Raw genomic sequence first — 5,695 nt, forward strand, 5'->3', positions numbered from 1 at the left:
GGAACTTCATGGAATAGGACTTTGCATAAGCAATCTTAAACTTTTTACTTATTTTATATGCAATTCCAGCTTTGCTTTTGACCATGTTACAGTGCCTTATGGAGTAGCTCTGGCATTCGATCTATTCTTAAATATAAAACTTTCAATTTTTCTTCTATTTTCATAAATTTTGCATTTTTTTGGATTTAGCTCCAGTCAAGTACCTTTCCTTTTCCTACTTCCTTTTTTTACACCTAATAGCACAACTACACTTAACATTAAAACAACAAATAAATACCATAATACCTAGTAGATATATGCAGGAGGTACAAGTGAACTGCTGCTTATCTTGTACACGTAACTGTAAAGACTTATCTAAATTATATCCAATATAGAAGTATAACAGAATAGACAGAACACTAGTATCTGGCTTAGGTACAGATGTCGAAACTTATCAAAACTGAGCAGCTGGAAAACAATTTTTGGCTCTGATGGCTCTGTAAAATTATATTTCGCTCTGTGGTATAAAGAACCTAATTTGTTGTAGTTATTCCACAATATTTACCTATTAGCTCTTAAAAGATCGTGTAATCACTTAGTCTGCCCACTGCTGAACAAGTAAGCAGATAAAGAGAAGAATGGAGCAAATATTCATCATGTGCAGTCACTATTGCAACTCTGAGCATGCGCATAAAGTATCAAAATGGCGACTAGTCTCAATGAGCAGTGATAACACACCCAAAAAACTAGTTTATTATAATACAACATTAACAAATAGAAAGTACCTTTGTAGTCCTTGACTCACGCTGCAAGGAATGGTGTAAAAATTACCATGAGCTGTTCTTCAGTCTAAAAGATAAGCCGGTGTATACAAGAAAGACGAAAGAAAAAAGAAAAAGGCTCAAGAATTTTGTAGAAATTTGAATTTGGGCCTATTATTCAAGAATTCTCTTGCTGCACTACATTCCACTTTAAGGTACAAGGAAGCCGTTTATAAAGCTTTAAAAGGCAAGAAAGAAGAGTAATAACGTTTTGAAAATAAAGTTGGTCGCCATCTTCAAAAATCAACCTCAACCCTACATATAGGCTACTAACTATGTGTTATTTAAAGTAGAAAGGGGCCAAATATAGAGGGGGTGTGGGGAGTAATACAACCATTTGTTGATGGGTTGAAATTCTTTTCTAAGGAAATGATTATGCTAAATCATGCTAATATATTTTTATATTGACTGTCTCCAATTTTTTCCTTGACCTTGGCATTTATAGCATGGGTGTAATACCATATGGCAATGGAATCATATTTAGTGATTTAGGGCAGGGTTTTTTATATGTCTTTATGGTATTGTCGATAAGTGTGTATGCTGTATTGATGTCCGGATGAGCAGGTAACTCAAGATATGGCATTTTTGGGGCGATAAGGGCTGCTGCCCAAATGAATAGTTATGAAGTATCAATAGGGTTGATAACTATATTGGTAGTATTGTGTGTGGTGTCATTGAATTTGACACAAATCGTGATCGCCCATGGTTACATGTGGTACAAAGTCCCACTATGGCGAGCTGCAATGATGCTCCTTGTTTCTGCCTTGGCCAAAACAAATCGAGTGCCATTTGATTTAATGAAACGGGAGTCAGAATTGGTATCTGTATTCAATATGAAATACCCATGTATGTCATTCATGTTGTTCTTTTTAGCAGATTATGCCAATATAATTTCAATGCCGGCCTTGAGTGCAGTTTTTGGCCTTGCTTACGCGAGGTATAGGTAGTTGTTGTGTGTGTCTGTCATTCATTTATTCTGTACATTTGAAATTTATCTTTAATAGACAATAACTTTCGCACAGCATGTTCTAAGCTCCTATATCTTTCTTTTTGACTTTGAAGTCTTTCTTAACTGTTTTGTGTTGCTCAAATAGAAATGCTAGGTACAGAAGCTTTAAAGTAATAAAATCAAGTAGTTGAGCCAAGTTCTGTTGTGTTGGCACTTTAGAGATAGCTGATAGCATTTTTCAGTAGATTAGAACATAGCCATCAAAAAATATAAACAGATTTCTCGAAATCTTACTAGATGAAGAGTTATACTTACTCAAAATTGTTGAAGTTACTTTGTTTTTGAAGCGCTAGAGCAACAACCTGCTGTGTTACTATCTCAAATACACAAAGGCAGCAGCTTTTCTGTCAGCAAGTTTATCATATTTTGCTGATTAGTAAAGAAAAAGTGAAGCTTCTTTCTCACATGGTCCTATTGCTGCCATCATTACAGTTGACGATGTAATGCCACACCTTCAATCTACATGCATGGGAGGGGCTAGAGTTGCATGCAATTTTGCATGCATGCTGCAGTGCTGCTACTTCTGCAGGTTTTCAAGAGCAGGTGCAACTGCAGGAAGCTAATGTTGAACAGACTCTCTTCATGCTGTTCTTTTATGCTGACAATGAAACAGATATTGCAGTGAGGGCATGCATCATAGCAGGTATACGGCGAGCTAGGCCATGCACCATAGGTGTCTCGTATTATTAGGTGGTGGGTGATTGGAGGTAAAAACATCCGTTATTGTATATGTATTTATTTGAATTCAAGCAACCATCCTGTGAGTCAGGTATGTGTGGTACATAGCCCCACTATGGCCAAATGCAATGATGTTTTTTGCTTCCGCCTTGGTCAAAACATAATGGAGTGCCATTCGATTTAACGGAAGGAGAGTCAGAATTGTTGGTGCTTTGCTATACTGAGTTTCGTTTATTATACATGTGTTACATATATGTACTTTATATAGGTGAAGAAGTTCAGAAATGAAATAAATAAGGAGTACCGAATTTCTCACAATGAAGTTTACAATGTGTATCAACTCTGCTTTCAACTGAAATTTTCTGGCTGCTTAGATCAACAAGTTGATTTCATTTCACATTATAATCTACATCAAAGAATTTTGATTTAGCTCACAGGATATCCTCTGCAATGCAGTCCAGACCAGTTATGTAAAGTTTCAAATGATCCAGTATGACTTCATTACAATACCTTATTCAATATGGGGGACTACTACCTCTCAACATTATCATATTTTCATGGGCTATATACTGGAGAACCCATTATCCTAGGTGCTTTTCTAATTCAGTCCCACCGTTTCCATAAAGATCACATAGATTTCTGTAAATCACAATGTGCCATGCAATCATCACTTCTTGGAAACAAATTTAATAATGTTACGAACAGAGAGTTCCAGTTAAGTGGGGTTTTCCAATGGCAAATCACTTGTTTTGTTGGAAACATATAGAGAATGACCTTTTATTGTACCTAAAAAATAATTGCGACACTACACCAGAAGACAATTTTTAGCAAATGTATGGAAAGAACTTGTGAAGATCAAGACTGAGATTGGTTTTGATAAAGAGTGGGAGGACCTAAAGATTATGAATAAAATTTTAACAAGATCAAAGGTGTTAATTACTTTTCAGATAAGGTGATTCTAGTTTTCAAGGACATGCTGCTATTTGGTTTCCGAAAAAAGCAAAGATACACCATGCTGATAGAGGAATTACGAATAGTGCCTCAGAATCAATAAATGCTGTTATTAAAGGAATTGAAACAAGTGCCTTTTGATGTTATTTGTCTCTCACGGTACCACCTAGTCAATTACTATCATAGAGAGTTAGAACAGTCCATTCACACAAAGAAGAGTTTGACTAGCTTGGTAGGGATCCCTCACTCATTCCACAATTGCCTGTTGCAATTGATCCTAAAGATATTGTGGAGAAAGTGGAGATAAAGAGCCTTGACTTTTCTTCGACATTGGCAGAAGAAAAGGAAGAAGAACCACCACAGGAAATGGCTGATGCTGGTAGCCCACAGGTTGGTTTAGCTTTCCATGTATAACGTGGCTACTTGTAGGTGTTAAAAGTAATGTTTTTCCAAACAAAATGTTAATAAGAAGAAAAAGAGAGAGTTACAATCATAGAAATCAGAATCAAATGCCATTCACAACTGGGCGGGTGCTAAAACAGATATACATGAAACCATAAAGTATATAATGACATTAAGATAACAATACAGTAATGATTACAATCCAATAGTGTTACAGTACCAGTGATTAATACTCATTACACAGCTCCACCTCCAAAGAAAGACTGTCTCTGTCTTAAGTAGTGACATAACAGCCAAGATGATTAGTAGGATGAGGCGAGCGTGGAAGATTGTGTTGAGGAGCCAAAATGACTCGACCATTTGGAGAAACAGTTACATCACTATCTTTACTGTCAACTCTTTCCCCAACCAGACATGATGGTGGTGATGAGACAGGAGTAATGTCGACAAATCTAGTACCTTGCACACATTTCTTTAGACGATTAAATTGGACAATTGAAACCTTTTTTGTGGGCTCATCACATTTTTGAATCCTATAATTAAGATCATTGATCTTTCCTAGTACAATGTAGGGTCCAGTCCATGGGTGATGAAGTTTTCTATGGCCATTGAAAGGGACTACAGTACTGTGAAGCCATACAAAATCACCTTTGCCAAAAAACTTCCGATGTATTGCCCTATTGTAAAAACTTCTTTGATGTTCTTGAACAGCCCCTAGTTTCTCTTACACTAACTGGTATGCATGTGCTAATCTATTTTCAAGGGAGTGATTGAACTGATCATGAGATAACGTGTTAACAAATGAAGTGCAAACTGAAGGTCAACTGGTAGTCGAGCCTCCCTTCCAAAAATAAGAAAATAAGGTGTATATCTAGTTGATTGAATACTAATGTTGTAAGCAAAACAAACTGGTTTGACATATTGCTCCCAGTCGATTAGGTTGCTTTTTGAGGAGGTAGCTAGCATATCAAAGAGAGTATGGTTGTAGCATTCAACTAGTCCACACTGGGGATGATATGGCGTGGTTCTACTTTCATCAACTTGCAATAAGTGACAAACTTCTTTAATCAATTGAGACTGAAATTGCTTCTCTTGGTCAGAATGGAGATGCTCAGGAGGAGAAAAACAAAAAACATTTCATTCACCCGAGCTGTAACCACAATACAGGCTTCCATATTAGGGACTGGGAATGCCTCACCCCACTTTGTAAAATAATCCATAGCAACTAACAGGTACCTGTTGCCACTATAGTACTAGCTGGAAATGCAAGGAGATTGACTGCTACCAGTTGCTTTGGAGATCCTTGTACTAATGCCTTGAAGAGGTCCTTTAGAATGGGGAATTGGCATTTGCATGTAGCACATTCAGGACATGTATGGCAACAATATTCAACATCTTCGTAATGGTCTGGCCAATAGAAACGTCCTCTCACTTTACTTAGTTCTTTGGCTTGTCTCAGGTGACCGCCAGATTCCCTGTATCTAGGCTGAGTAATATTGTGCTGTGAAGGCTCTTAGGAGTAACCAACTTGCTTAGTAGGTGGTTCATCTCCAACTGAAGTCATGAATATACGATACAGTATTTCATCTTTGACAACCAACTGATCCCACAGCTGAAACAGCCTATGTGTAGCCACACTGTATTGTGTGAGAATTCGATCTGTAGACCTACTAGTATATGATTCTTTAGCCGGGAGAACGGGGCCAATAGTAGAGTTTTCCAACTGAAGACAACGCATTGCTGCTGGTGTATGCCCCAACAATGATTCACTCCCAAATTGAGTGCATGATACTGGAAGCTTTCAAAAAGGTGCGCCAGCATTTCCATGTTTACAGCCAGGGCGATGTTCTACTAT

The 5,695-nt window shown here is 37.4% G+C and overlaps 1 pseudogene; it reads left to right on the forward strand.

The window, feature by feature from the left end:
* Window positions 1-1,088: 1,088 nt before the first annotated feature.
* Window positions 1,089-1,747, forward strand: LOC109582115 (NADH-ubiquinone oxidoreductase chain 1-like; annotated as a pseudogene).
* Window positions 1,748-5,695: the final 3,948 nt, after the last annotated feature.

This window comes from Amphimedon queenslandica, unplaced genomic scaffold, assembly GCF_000090795.2.
Source record: "Amphimedon queenslandica unplaced genomic scaffold, v1.1 AMPQUscaffold_13400, whole genome shotgun sequence".
Taxonomy (NCBI): domain Eukaryota; kingdom Metazoa; phylum Porifera; class Demospongiae; order Haplosclerida; family Niphatidae; genus Amphimedon; species Amphimedon queenslandica.